Source organism: Anser brachyrhynchus (genome assembly GCF_964034855.1).
Source record: "Anser brachyrhynchus genome assembly, chromosome: 3".
Lineage (NCBI taxonomy): Eukaryota > Metazoa > Chordata > Aves > Anseriformes > Anatidae > Anser > Anser brachyrhynchus.
Window position 1 is genome coordinate 52,911,386 of NC_137696.1, and position 16,352 is coordinate 52,927,737.

Sequence of the window (16,352 nt, forward strand, 5' to 3'; positions counted from 1 at the left end):
AGGTTAGTGTGAGGCTTTGTTTTAATGTTACAAATTAGGCTACAGCAGTGCTGTCTCTGGGTATTGCTGTTTCTCTTGCTGTACATTGCTCATTCCTGCCCTTACAACAAGGAACGAATCTTTCAGTTGCAGCAGAGCATTGGTCTCTTCAGGCACACTGTGAAGTCGAAAAATAATCCAGAAGCTGATCCTTTTTAAAAAGGGTCAGTTCCTGGAGTTAGTTCATTGTGTGGTGGCCCCAAAGTTATACGGCTGTAATAACGGGACAACCCTTAACCCTATTTTATTGCTTGGCCCTTTATATTGTCAAGTCATGTACGAATGGTGGTGGTGTGTGATGCTGCAGATTGCCACCTAAGGAGAAAATTTCGTTGCCCTGCCTTCCCCCTTACTACCCAACTGTGTGTTCCTTAGTGCTGATGCTGGTATTCAGTTGGCCCCAGACTGAGCTAGTTAAGTGACCTGGGTTATCAAAATAACACTTTGGGGGTGGGGGAGTTCTATTCCTTTTTCATTTTATACCCTATATCTGCATATCGTATCAGGCAAGCACCAGTGTTGGTGCTAGAGAACTGATAGCCCACAGTTAGATTGGCTAAGTTACTCCTTAGCCAACAACGTTGGCAATATTATGTTCCTGAAAAGGCCATCCGCAAGCTTTCTATAGGCATTATAGGAAAAAATAAAAAAAAAAAGATTTAAACTAAATTTGCAGGAAGGTATGGGGGCGGCTTCATGGAATTTATCAGGACGTATCTCTCAGAGAATAAAAAAAAAAAGGGGGAGAGCCTCAAACCATTAAAAAAAAAAAAAATGTAGCAGATGACCTCTAGATAGCATTGTCAGGTCAGCATTTCTGTAGAGAATGGGAGATGAAGATGATAGTAGGGACGGGTTGTGAAGGGCTTTGACAGTGAAATATGGTTCATACAGCAGTAATCAAGTCAGGGGAGAATGGGAACTGGGGTGAAAGTTTTAGCTATCTGGATGACTGAACATACCCCTCTGTGTTGCGCTCTTTTTCATAGCGTTGGTAACCTCTGCTTTGTGCATGAGTATTTCTGTTTCTCATTGTTATGAAAATAACCCTGAAGAATGAAAACGGGAATGGACTCTTTCATTATTTCCCTGAATAAGTTCAGACTAGGGAAAAAAAAAGTTAGAGTTCTGCAGCGTTCTGTTCATCTAGTCGTTAGTTCTGAAAGGAAACTGTAACTTCCTAAATGTTAGTATTACTTTGTCACACACCATGTACTGTGATCCCTTAGGTTATTAAACATCCATCTACAAGAAGGGCCGGAGGGTAGACCCGGGGAACTATAGGCCTGTTAGTTTGACCTCAGTGCCAGGGAAGCTCATGGAGCAGATTATCTTGAGTGTCATCACGCGGCACTTGCAGGGCAAGCAGGCGATCAGCCCCAGTCAGCATGGGTTTATGAAAGGCAGGTCCTGCTTGACGAACCTGATCTCCTTCTATGACCAAGTGACGCGCTTGGTGGATGAGGGGAAGGCTGTGGATGTGGTCTACCTTGACTTCAGTAAGGCTTTTGACACCGTTTCCCACAGCATTCTCCTCGAGAAACTGGCTGCTCGTGGCTTGGACTGGCGTACGCTTTGTTGGGTTAAAAACTGGCTGGATGGCCGGGCCCAAAGAGTTGTGGTGAATGGAGTCAAATCCAGTTGGAGGCTGGTCACTAGTGGAGTCCCCCAGGGCTCAGTGCTGGGGCCGGTCCTCTTTAATATCTTTATCGATGACCTGGATGAGGGGATCGAGTGCACCCTCAGTAAGTTTGCAGATGACACCAAGTTAGGTGCGTGTGTCGATCTGCTCGAGGGCAGGAAGGCTCTGCAGGAGGATCTGGATAGGCTGGAGCGATGGGCTGAGGTCAACTGTATGAAGTTCAACAAGGCCAAGTGCCGGGTCCTGCATCTGGGGCGCAACAACCCCAAGCAGAGCTACAGGCTGGGAGATGAGTGGCTGGAAAGCTGCCTGGCGAAGAAGGACCTGGGAGTACTGGTTGATAGTTGGCTGAATATGAGCCAGCAGTGTGCTCAGATGGCCAAGAAGGCCAACAGCATCCTGGCTTGCATAAGAAGCAGTGTGGCCAGCAGGTCTAGGGAGGTGATTGTCCCCCTGTACTCGGCTCTGGTGAGGCCGCACCTTGAGTACTGTGTCCAGTTTTGGGCCCCTCGCTACAAGAAGGACATGGACGTGCTCGAGCGAGTCCAGAGAAGGGCAACGAAGCTGGTGAGGGGTCTGGAGAACAAGTCTTACGAGGAGCGGCTGAGGGAGCTGGGCTTGTTCAGCCTGGAGAAGAGGAGGCTCAGGGGAGACCTCATCGCTCTCTATAGGTACCTTAAAGGAGGCTGTAGAGAGGTGGGTATTGGTCTATTCTCCCATGTGCCTGGTGACAGGACGAGGGGGAATGGGCGAAAGTTGCGCCAGGGGAGGTTTAGGTTGGATATTAGGAAGAACTTCTTTACTGAAAGGGTTGTTAGGCATTGGAATGGGGTGCCCAGGGAGGTGGTTGAGTTGCCATCCCTGGAGGTCTTTAAAAGACGTTTAGATGTAGCCCTTAGTGATATGGTTTAGTGGAGGACTTGTTAGTGTTAGGGCAGAGGTTGGACTAGATGATCTTGGAGGTCTCTTCCAACCTAGACGATTCTGTGATTGTGTAAAGCTCTTCTGTCACCAGTACAGTTTCCAAAATCAGGTGCTTGTACCCATAGAAGTCCACCAGTCATCATGCTCAGTCCAACTTCATATAAACATTTTGAACTAAAGTGGGGAAAAAAAAATCTTGAATTTAAAAGAAGGGTTCCCATTAAGGAAATCCTTAATAGCAAACTGAGATTATTCCTACCAAGTTTTTGAACTTGTAGTTTACTGAAGTATGTTATGCAAATTTAACATCCAGATCAGCTTTCACTGGAAGAGGGTAACTACACGAAAGAAGTGATACAGCATCTGCTGCTGCTGTGGGTGTTGGAGGGAGGAAAGGCGGAGTCAGCTATGTGTTTGTGTATTTCTAGGATGCACTATGCCTGGCTTTTTCAAAGATTTGCTAGGTTCTAAAGCATGAAATTCAACATCTTGTGCTTTATGTCAGTCTCTGAGCTCTATGAAGAGTTTTTGCAACAAATTAAAATAGTGGACGTCAAAGACAGGTGGCCCGCAGGCTGATAAACACTGATGTTTAGTTAAGTGTTAAGAAGTGTACTGCTTCCTAACAGAGGACTTAGAAATCAGTAATGTGGCATAGCTGACTTGTAGGAATGTATAATTTTACTATCCCCCGTGCCTTGTAAAAGGCCAAAGCTCTTCGAAATATTTGTCTATTTTGAGGAAAACAATATTCAATCATTTTATTTCTTAGTTTCACTCCAGATTAGTGCCTTTGAAATCACATGCCGTATTTTGAGCATGTGGGAATTACTTGAAAGCAGTGCATATTTTTAAAATGACAGAGTTTTACATCAGAGAGTATAACGTTTTCTTTTACCCTATGCCTCTCATGCAAAGTGGCCTAAGAAAACAAGTTTTCTTCTCCTTAGAAAAATGCACAGCATAGGTCATTGGTGCTAGTGGTGTCACAGGACAGGGCTCTGAATGGCAGGGGGCAAAGCTGCCCTCGGGGACCTGGGAGGGGAACCCCAGGCCCTGCGTCCCCCCCCCTCACCCGAGATCCCAGTAAGGGACCTTCCAGAGAGGCTGGGCAGTGCCAGGCAGCATCAGCCTCCTCTCCCTTCCCATGGCAGCCTCTCCTGCTGCGGGCTGAGCTTCAAGGAAAGGTTGGACATGGTGCTTAGGGGCATGGAGGATGTTTCCAACCTTAGTGGTTTTATGATTCGGTTCTATGGTTCTGCTGCCATGGGAGATTAGCGATGGAAAACTGCAGTCCCACAAGTTGCGCTGGACCGATTCTGACTCCTGAAATGGGGTGTAACTGTCATATTTGCATTTCCTACTGTGGTTGTCATACTCCTTGAAAGATAATAATTGTTTACAGTTCCCATAAAATGCATAAGGAAACGTAATGCAAGGCAATCTTATTTGGAAGTTGCTATCAAGTCCCAGTGGCAGGCTTGGGGATGCACAGGTTGGTGCCAGCTTAGCAACCAAAGGAAAAGTGTTTGGGGAGTTGTCTAATTAGAGGGTTGGTTGGTTGTTTAGTCATCTTGATATTCTATTTTGTTTAATATAACACCCTGGATGTTTCTACCACAATACATACTTTTCACCGGAATAATGGTATTTTTGAGTTGTAGATCACTAAGACACTTCAGGAATGTGTGGAATAATCTTTCTGATGTTTAATTTGATTAAATATAAAATGAAATCTGAATATAAAAGAGTACTTGCATTTTGTACGCATGACGTGTTTCAAGCCTTTTTGTTCTGCAAGTGTAATTGTATTGTAAGATGTACAGAACTGCATCAGGAGACAGCATTTGTTTTACTGGATATGTATTTTGTTGATTCTTTTCCTACAAAATGTTTTGTTATGACTTTATCAGTAAGGTTTTAGAAAGTTAATATCATACAAAATTGGTTATTTTTAAAAGACTTTTGGATTCTGTTAGATATATGTGGGCATTTTGGATTTGTTTCCTGGAAGAGGAAGAGTCCTACCCTTTTCTCTGTTGTCTGGTTAGTAGTGGTATATCTGAAAATGGGATGGTGAGTGGATAGGATAAATATGTGTGTAAGATCTGCTTCTGTATTGTGCTAAATACTTGTGGTAGTAGAGTTGTGTAAGTCAATTCACATGTAGATTAATCAGTCATGAAAAGGTACTGTTCCTATTTCTTCTTCCCTTCCTTCTCCCCCACATTCTCTGCTGCCATCTGTGCATCATGCCTCATTCCTCTCACTGACCATATTACTAATTTGACTGTTGAACTAATTAAATTTACTATTGTAGTAAAAAACCTGCCCATTTTTGCTGGATATCATCCTCATGGAAGGGCCCAGTGAACATCAATGTCTGCTCAAGATAAGTGGGAAGTGCAGAAGGAGAGAGCAAAAATAAGACAACAATTTTAGCAGGATGCATTTTGATCTGTGTAGTCCTTCCTGTGTATGTTCACCCTCAATTACTGTGGCATATGCTCAGCTTCTACTGATGTCAGGAACACATCCAGAGCGACCAAGGATTTCACAGTCCTTTGGACCAAAGGAAGAGGATTATGTATGAATTCCTCTCTCAGTTTTTCAAAATGACGAAGATAAACTGAAAACAGCATTTGTAGCAGGAAAGAAATTCTTGCATAATGAATGTGTGACTATAGTATCTATTTTTATCTGTGAAAATATTTGTTCCAACCTATCTGAGATAAGAACAAAACTAAGAATTCCAAATTCCACTGCTAACTGGAAGTAATTAGAAAAAGGCCTATTCTAACAAAATATGCAAACTTATATGATATTTTGTAGTGAATAGCAGCAAATGCTACTGCTTAAGAGACCTTGCCAAAGTAATGCATGTGATTTTTGTAGGTGCATTGACAGCTGAAGCCATTATTGGATTCTGTTTTGATAGTGTTGCCTCAAGAAGTGGAGTAGCTTTCCTAATTAGAAACATACATCCCCATTTACTCAAATGGATTTATAGAACTAACATATGCTGTACCATGAGACTGTCTGTTGTGTAAGTGGTCAAGCTACAGAAGCAGACAACAATACTGAGAATGGTGCAGGATTTTCAAGTCACTGTATTTAGTAGAAGCCCAAGGGAAAGTACAGCCACTAGTGGAAACTGTTACTTTGCAAAGTAGTTTTATGTAAAAGAGATACAGTTCATTCTCTTCAATCAATTCCATTATTTATTGATTGTGTGTGTGTGTGTATGTGGTGCATTGTACATAAGTATTGTACTGAATATCAACACAAAATGTAGCCAGTGATGTATGGAGTTTTCCGTTAAAAGAAGAAAAAAATGGAAATGTTAGAAATATACAGCACTACACCCAGAATTCACAGAATGCAACTGTCAAGTTCAGTTTGAAGATTATTAGTAGGCAGGCTTTAATTATATAATTGTCTTATTTCATAATACATTATTTCTACCTTCTGAACTACAGTGTGTTGTATCTTGCAAGTGTTTACATTTTAGTAGGGCTTATTTCATAAGTAGCTAAATTTTAATATAGTAAATTATGATCTTTAAAAACTGTATTGTAACATTTTTTTCAGTTTCCAAATATTGTACTGTAGGCCTCCCCCAGTCCCTTTGTATTTTGTCAGTGTAAAAAGAGTGGAAAGATGGATGACCTTACACAGCAATTCAAGAATCTATTGGAAACCTCTCATTTGTTTTCTTCCTGAGGTTGGACAAGATGGAGAAAATCAGATCACTGCTCTACACTTTTTGAGGCAGAGTGGGGCCTGCCTCATTATATTGCCCAAAAGATGGTTTAGTAGCTTTTATATTGCATCAGTTTATAAACATTTTCACATCTACATTTGCAATGTTAATGTTTGACCTAGGAAAAAATCTAGCACAAAAGTTATTCTTTTAAGGGTTATGAAAATAACTGAGAGATTTGCCACACACAGATTATAAAATCTGTATTAAAATGATGAGACGAGGAATCATTCAATTTTTTCCAGACATTTGTCAAAATTAAATTTGAGTTCAACAATCTTAAGGGTAGAAATTATTGATCAATTAATTGTAAGGCTGCCTCTTACTTAATGTCCAGACATTTCTACTGTGGTAGCTGGTCCTTGTACCGGTAAACATGCATCTCTCAAATCAATCTGTTCAATTAATGAGTTCTCATGAATTCAGTCAGAACATTTCAGTAATAATTTGTCACAATTATGATGCACTAAATACATATTACCTTTATGTAGGACATAGTGATGTCTTCTGTTTTACAATGGCTATATGCCTATCTTGTGTAAGCCACAGCATCTTCAGCAATTCCTTCTAAATATCTGATAGTGCTTTCCAAAAGAAGTGGCTTTGTAAATTAAGTGCTTCAGATAAATTAATCATGTTTTCCTGCTTTTTTAATCTCTGACGTATTCTAGGCAGTGAGGGTAACTTTTTTTTTTTCAAAAGCTCTTTTGGACTTTGGAATCATTTCAGGCCATCTGCAGAAATTAATACCTCTGTTCATGCTAACGTTTTGAATGGAGAAAAGTTTTTAAACTCTGACTATAAAAACCTCAGGCTCTTCTCTAATGACCTCTGTATTTATGATATCATAGAATCACAGAGTGGTTTGGGTTGGAAGGGACCTTAAAGACCATCCAGTTCCAAATCCCCTGCCATGGGCAGGGACACCTCCCACCAGACCAGGTTGCCCAAAGCCCCATCCAACCTGGCCTTGAACACCTCCAGGGATGGGACATCCACAGCTTCTCTGGGCAGCCTGTTCTAGTGCCTCACCTGCACTGAAGTGCTTTCTTCAGTAAAGAATTTCTTCCTAATATCTGATCTAAACCTTCCCTCTTATCACTCCACTCCCTGACAAAGAGTTCCTCCTCAGCTTTCCTGCAGCCCCCTGTAGATACTGGAAGGGTGCAAAAAGGTCTGCCCGGGGCCTTCTCTTCTCCAGGCTGAACAACCCCAACAGCCTCAGCCTGTCTGCAGAAGAGAGGTGCTCCAGCCTCTGATCATCCTTGTGGCCCTCCTCTGGACTCACTCTAATAGGTCCATCTCCTGCATGTGCTGGGGGCCCCAGAGTTAAATGCAGCACTCCAGATGGGGTCTCCAGAAGAAATTATTGGGATCCTGAAGACAGTTTTTAAACCATACCTGTGAGCTTGACTTCCAGTTATGATTTCTAAGGAAGACTGAAGATTTCCTGTAGTTAGCTGGTTTGAGCTAAGCCGAATGATAAAAGACGGTTGGCTATCAAATGAACATTTTGAAAGAGTGACTTGACATTAATGCTTTCCATTTTTGACCATGCATTTGGAAATGTAAGATTCCAGTATGATTTATTTATTCTCTGTATACATCAAAAGTTCTTTTGCTATGTGTTATTTGTCCTTGTAGCATAGATCTTTTGGTAAGAAAAAAAATTCAAAAAATCATTTTTTTACTTGCCTTGTGTTCTGTGATTTTATAAGGTCTTTTATGGTCACAGTCTATGCCTTTAACCTCTAAGCTTAAACCCGTTGTCTGAGAGTGTATGCAATCTTGAACTGAGTATATTAAAGAAAAGCATTTAGAAGTTGATTTGATTTATTGTTTAAGAGCAGCAGAAGCTGGTAAAGATGAATGAAGATACTAATTGAGGAAAGAGCCTGTCATTCCATAGTAGTTTAAAGGACAGCAAGGTTATAATATATTAATGTTCAGGAAATTAAAGAACAGCTTTTTAGAGCATTTGCCATCAGAAAGTGTTGGTTGTGCCATATTATTTGTGGAGGTGCTGTGAACAATACATTTACTATCACTCAGGCACCCTTGTTCACTTTTCTTTATCTGCGAAATCTGATGTCATTACAGAATTCTTGAATTTTACTGGTGTACTATATAAAAGAGTAGGATTATTATATACTAAGCTTGCTTGTGATGATATAGATGAGCACTGAAACAAATCCATTTGCGTTGTTAAATTGTTATTAAAAACAAACCTTGTTTTTTCCACTAACAAGATATGCTTGGCTTTGTTCATCACTGTTTTTCTCTGTAAATGTAAAGCTTTTCTGCACGATGCCATGGTTTCACTAGTTTCATTTCTTTTTCCTGTATTTTTCTACTATTTGTGGTGATCTTTTCTACATCTTTTGTGTAAGATTTCTAAATGTTTTGCTCAATGGTGAATTTGCCCTCATAGTTCATTGATTTGTTTTTCTTCTTCTGGTAAATTTAGACAATAGAACTGTCTTGTGTCAGATCTAATATATCAGATTTAATAACTTCTAGTGTATAGAGCTAAGGATATTTAGTTAACTTCAAAAGAGCGTGAATCACAAGAAGCTGAAATATTTGGGCTTTTCAAGACGGTGTGAGACATTTCTCTAAGGCACCCTTTCCATCAGTGGAAACATTAGCACTGACTGAATTTTCCCTTCAGAATTCAAGGAACAGTGTTCAGTTGCCTTCTACCTTAGTAATTTTTGTGTTGGTTTTCCTTTCTTTTAAATATGTTAATCCTGTACATTTCTGGTGATATTCTTTGAGGTCACGGAAAAAGTATTTTCTGCTTTCCTCATTGGTGTTAAATAAAGGAATTGTGGATGATGGAAGTGAAAGAGGTTCATATTGGACATCATATTATGTCTATGGCATATGGTTCTCCTTTCAATTTTACTTTTTGTGATGAGCTGACATATTTTTGGTACATTTATCTTTGCATTTCTTCCCTTTTCTGATACTGTGTCCTCTGTGGAATACTTTCAGTGGAAACATATGTTCAGAACTTCAAAGTAATTACACTATTACTAAAAGCTTCGTAATCAGATTACTGAAACTAAATGTTGAAAAAATTTGATTTTCTTTTATCCAATCATATCAATTTCATTCCAGTCTGCTCTGCAGCTGATTGAAGAAACATGGCAGGACAAAGTCAAAGGCTGTTTATAAAGAACATCTAAGTCTGCTGTAGACCAGTTCCTCATGAACAAAAGTGAGCTTAGAGCAGTTTTTGGTCTGAGAGAGCAGGATTAATTTATGTATGTATTGCCCATTATAACAGTAAATTTTTAGTTGTAGTTACCTCTACTTGCCAAACTGTATAACTTGCCAAACTTGTCACAAATGAAGCATGACCCTGTCTCCGTATGCTTATTGACCCACTTTTGTAGAAGCATTAGGCTCAGTAGGTATCTGAACTACTTTGTTTACAACACAGTGCATTTATGACCGTTTTTCTTCTTGTAAGGATAAATTTGTTGTGATCACATGGTTGCAGCCAAAGCTGTTTACTGCCAGGAACAGTTTTTTGATCTAAAAAAGAGAAACAACAACAACAAAAAAACACTTGTCATTTTGCTCTAGCAGAGTCAGGGCATAATTCTTAGGCTTACGAGAAGATGTCAAGAACAGAAGGTATACGTAATGTAATTCCTTCTTTAGTCTTTTGTAGCTCATCTGGAAAATGTGGGGTTCTCCTAAGAACTTGAGATGTTGACTTAATGATCTTTAACTAAAAGGTTGCTGTCTATTACAGTCTTACTGGGCCCTGGGTGTAGCAGTCTGTTGACATGCTTTGTATTTTTTCTCCAATCTATATGAATCTGCAGGCTCACTGTCAAGTCAAGTATTTTGGATTATTGACTTTACATAATCTTAAAGTATTTTGTTGATATTAACTCTGCACTTACATTTGACCTAGCTTTAGCCTGATGTGTCCTTTATGTAAACAGATGGAGCTCTGAGGCAGATAAATCTGAAAACTGTCTGATGTTTCGATTTTTAAAATTTTCTGTTTTTTCGTATTCTACTTTTTCTGAAGGCCCTCATTGTATGCAATAAAATAGCAGATGAAGCTGAAAAGTTTATTTTACAGTACTTTTAGCAATTTCCATTAGAATTATCTTGTTGGAAGCAAATGTCCCATCTGGTTTACTCTTTAACACAGCAAAACTCCGTAGTGAGCTGTGTGGCGGAGCCTGGCTGAATTCCACACAGTGCAGCTCTTGGCCCTAAGCAAGATGAGCACAATCTGTTTCCCATATTTCTAATAAAGGAAACAAAGAGTTTCTTCATTTGCTTCTTTATTTCAATATGTTTACATTTTATGCCTTCCTTTCTTAGAATAGCTGATTTCCTGCTGTTTTCCATTCTTCTTTTTCCCCATACAGGTAAAACGAAAATGCATTACAGCCTTATAAAAGTACTGAACACTGCTCTGAAATAACATTAAAACTCACTATTTTAAAGTACAGCATGGGGATTTGGCCACATCAGTTTTGCTAAACATTTGAAGCTTGGTGGAGGCACTTCAGGAGCCATTTCTTGTGGCTTACTTGTTCTGTGGACAAACACAGGACTACGAATAACCTGTCCTAAAATCAACAGGAGTAATGCAGCTGATCCCTGAAGTGCTCTGAAAGTTCACCTGTGCTGTCTGAATTCAGCTGGCTGATACTTCAATCCATAAATTTCCGTTCTCATTCGTACTTGAGAACTATTGAGAGTTATAGGTACTTAACATGGGTAGTTTTTTTGTTTTTGCATACTGTGTTTTGTGTGCAGGTCTGCTTAGGTGTTATAGAAATGCATCTCTGAATTATTTTTTTCTTATTAATATGAAGAGAAAAATAATTACGCATTTAACAAGCATCAGATACTTTAATATTGCATGTAATGCTATATAGCTAATCCAACAGTGTATCAAATCAGTGAACAGATGCTGTATGTTAATATGCTTACCTTTTGCTGAGATTTTGGTTTCTTAGCCAGGTAACTTCCTGACCAAGTCAGGTAACTTGCATTAAAGTGATCAGGCTGTTTTGCGAGTTCAGCTTTGTGATGTTCCATCACAAATACGTTAAGGATTTGATTCCTTTATTCTCACTTTTGTAGTGTTTTCCATTAAAATACCATCTAACCTTCAAATAGTACTACGTAACTCTTGCATATATTATTACATATATTCAATGACAGGATTTAAGATGTTTCTCATAGTGCATTACACTTCTGAAGGTGTGGCATTTCCTACTTTCATCTGACACTGACAGTAGTTTAAAAATATTTTCCATTCCTGATTTTTCAATATTAAGCAATCAACTTTCTCTTCAATAGAAGTAAAACTGAAAATATAAGGAATCTCCACGGGCAGTAGAGGGACAATTGATATAATTCTGTTAAGGAGCTGAGAAGTCCTTGCATGTCACTATGTGAAATAAGTATGCAGTATTAACTCTCATTTCTTTTCAAATGTGTTATTTTAGAACTGTTCATCTAATCAGTTTCCTGAGCTAAGAGAAAGCAGACAGCCTGCTGTAAACCAATTTAGGATGCAATTGCCACACGCAAAAAATCAGTTGATTTCGTGTGAATACAGCTTTTGAAATCTTACTTCATTTTGAGACATGAATATGATTAGGCAGCCCTTTGAGGACAAAGGACTGTGTGCACAGGCAGAGTCTTAATTTACTTTGCCATTTGTGCAAACAGAGGGGGGTTAAGATACAAGATCAAGAAATGTTTGTTTTCTTTGTTCATTTTATCTAAATGAAATTGTTATGCATATCTTCTTGCTGCATATCTTCTTGCTGCATATCTTTACTAGAGAATTAGGCTCTGTTTATTTAGCAGTGAAGACATTGTGAAATAATGTAGATTTCTTTAGATGGAAAGTTTGGGTCGCTTTTATTGCCTCCCAGCTTCCCAGATTTAGATGTCAACTATCTTAAGAGAAATAAGTGACTTTTTGAGAAGTCGTAACAGCTGTTTTTACTGTAAGGCAGTAATGCAATTCTGTTTGTCATTGGGGTTTATGTCAGGAAAAACAACCTTCCTGGGCTAATACATTGCTGAGTAGGGAGTGAATGTGAAACACCAGGGAACAGGTATTGTACTCAGCGTAAAGAGTCAGTATCTAAAAGCCTGACTGTCCTTGTTTTTGCAACATAATCAGAAATGATTCCTCTAAAATTTGTCTTTACAATTATGTAGATAATATATCTACAGAATGATGATACAGACAATAAAGACAGTCGTCTTTTTCCTCCAAAATATGTCCAAAGTGTAGTAGTAAAATTCTTTAGTCTTATATACCTCAGAGGCTTTGCCCTTTTGTCATTTATCTGTGCTGGATGCTGAGTGCAATTTACAGCAAGTGGTTCATTAGTACCTTATTTCTTAATAGAAATAAGATTTTCAGGTATTGTACCTACTTCTCCAAAGAAGTCAGACCCAAGTATCCTGAAAATTACAATGAGGAAGGGTGAAGCAACTGGCCAGAACATAGCCCATGTAAGCTTAGAGGTGGGGATGAGTTGAAATATCTCGCTGAAGGTGAAAAGCAGGAGGGAAGGATTTTATTCTCTTAAGTACTACTACTAAAAAGGCAGAGCTTCTTTATCCATACTTATGTATTATGGAATACACAGAATTTGGAAAGGAGAGTTCTACTCTTGTCTGGGGGTGACCTGTTTTCCTTTCTGGTTCTTTCCAGGTTTCTCCATCCTCACAACCATACATACTGCTTTGAAAGTGATAGTTATATTTCAGGAAAAAACAACCCTTCCCATTCCTGCTTTTTCCTACTTCCAGCTGCTTCCATAAGTATTGTAGCCATTGTGACTGTTCTTTCTCCTTATTTATATAAGGTGGTGATGATTTGGATGAGTTTGAGTTTCATGTGGAGGCTTACCTGGAAGATCTGACTTTTAACTTAAAATTAACAGTGCTAAGCATTTTGAGGTCTTGGAGGTTTTTATCTACCAGATTTTTATTTAAGCAATTAATCTGCCATCCTTTCATGGCAGCATGGGAGTATAATTTCTTACAAGAGTAACCTCATATGAGGATATTAATAAGTAATATTTCCTGCATGGGAGGCAGGTCTTAGATTTTCTTTAGAATTTCATATTGTTTGGAGTTCTGCATTTTCCTATCTGCAAAGTCCAACTTTTTTCTAAATATTTTTGTTAAATTTTTAAAAAGATTTCTGGAGCTCAAATAGGTTACCTAGAAATTGCTTTTTCCTGAGCTGCAATATTAATGACATTAATATAATAATATATTATTATATTATAATATGTAGTTATATAATTATATATTATTATTATTATATTATAATAATATATTAAGTCCCCATACTTGGGATTTTTGTCTGTTCCTTGAACTATCCCAGGTAAAAATTCTAAATAAATATTTATGGAATATATTCTTCAGTTGCTTTGAGTAATTAGCTGTCAGTTTTAAAGTATCTACTTTTCCTTTATTCTTTAGTTTAAGGCTTTTCTTGTTTTCATCCTTCCTTGGAGAATTAAATTGTCCAAATGTGTGCGAGTACAATACGAGAATTGACAAGCAATATTGATTGTCTCCTCAGTCCTTCAAGCAGAACATACGTTTTTCTTTGCTTTTTTTCCCCTGCATTCCTATCTACAGGTGTGGACTAGATAGGATTGTATTGACCATTATAAGTGTTTGACTTCAAAACCCAGGAGATAAGCTGTGTACCAGAACAACAAGAACAAATCAAATCTCAATGAAGAATATTTGTATTAAACAATTTCCACTCCCATCCCATAAATATGAGCAAAAATAGATGTGGATTGTAATGAGGTTGAACATACATATATTATTCTTTTCACACTCGGGATTAGTTTTTGTCCTTCTTAACACCAGTGTACAAGAAGACCTAAAGCATACATTAAGTAACATTATTCTTCATAGAAGTTAAATCTAAAGGTAATACAGTAGCAGATTAAAAAAAAAAAATATATATATTTTTAGTGGAAGTTAACTAACACTTAACAGTGCTTTTTATTGTTAATTAAAAGAATCTAAGTTGGAATTCTGATTTTCATATGACTAGAAAATCTTAATGCATAAGTTATCATTTTACTCAGCAGACTAAGCGTTTGAAATGGACTTGCTTTCCTTTCAAACCAGAAGTAATTAATTTTATAAATAAAAATCTTTCTTTTTTTTCCTGTTTCATTTTTTTCCCAATGCTATTGTACTGATACCTAATGGAGCAAAATTAGTATTGAGGTAAATTGCACAAATACAGTTTGGGTCTCTAATCCCTTCCTTAATACGCTTATGTGGAATGCCTTTTTTTTGAATGTGTCTATTTAATTGTTGTCATGCGCGTTTTAGTCAAATACGTAATATGTGACGTAATTCTGTATGAGCCATCTCTTCCATGACCATGAAGAACAAAGTCACACATTCTTTATTTATGTATACTAATTGGTGTTTATTGTAACTGACTTAGTTTGTTTTACTACATTGAAAAGTGTTATAATTTCAAGTCAAATTTTGCATCATAATTACATTTTGTGGGATGTGCCTTGTTTAATCCATAATTGAAATAAATATTGAAGAATACATAAATTGAATAAAAATTGAAGTAAATGGGTCTCAGAATAATGAGAGCATGAATACATTCACAGTATACCTAGATGTGCAGAAATCCGACTCTTCAAATTTGCAGATAAGCCAAATCTTGGTAGATAGAAGAAATTTTGTAGTTTTTACTGATCTATTGTTAATATCAAGTTTTAGAAGGGAGTGTAGAACGCTGAATTTAGCCTGGAAATTATAAAAAATGGAGGTCTGTAGAGCTTTCAGTTTTCCAGAGTTCATGACGGTAGGCTTATTCTCATTTTAATGGTAACACTGTTTATCTGACTTTTCCTGTTAAGCTGTTTCAATAAGAATGATGCCCTAAGAGTGATGCCCCTGTAGTGAACTACGGAAGGTGCAATGAATTATTAATAACAAGCAGAGTTTAATGTGGTTTTATAGCCCCTAAAGGAGTTGGAATAGCGTTCTCTGTAAAACCATTCAGTTCACCTGATCTTGACAAATTGGGAGCATCAAAAACACACTCCTCCTTGTTAACACCAAAGGGGGGGAAAAGGTGACTTGGGAATGCATCAATATTTAGCCTTCTTGTAGAATCCGAAAAGGATAATGGTGAACAGCGGTCCATAAATAACTGTCTCCTGTCTTTGTGCTTTAATGCGGTAGGCTGATACTTTTTCTGTGAAGTTAACCTTTATGGCTCTATTTCTGTTTCAGTGAAAAAGAAAATAAGTTTGTGATATTGCATTGATCATTTGTACTGATTATATGAGTTAAAAATGTGCTGTGTAGCAATCCAGTATGTAACAAAACAAATATAATTATCTTAAACAGTATTGTTTTAATAGATCAACCTAGCTAAAATTGCTTGTAAGTGAACTATAAATTCTGGAATTGGTGAAATAGACAAAATTTGTTACTGACATTTTAAAGATCTAATAATGAATACTTGTCCCAAGAGTAGTTGAAAGGACTGTTCAAAATGAGATTAATCATATCTTTATTAATATTTGGCAACATGTCCATCTTTCTCAATTATGTTTATTCTTACTCATCACTTATCCAGTTAATTTCCAAATGTTATACCTTAACTGAATTTGTTTAGTTCACCACTGGTCATGAAAAAATGTAACTGAAAAATTGGTGCATTCGGTAGTGTCTTTCTTTTAGTACACACAGCATCACCTACAGTGGAGATGAAACCAGGCAGTAATCAGCACAAGTTTGTACCAATTCTGTTCAGCTTCCTCCAAGCAGAATGTTTCAGTTCATGTGCTTTAGTCAAAGTTACGTGTAGCGGCTGCTGACTGTAAATTATCATTCTTACGTTTATGCTGGGAATCAAATTGTGGTTTTACTACAGCACCTGTTTTGTTATGCTACTAAAATTTTTAT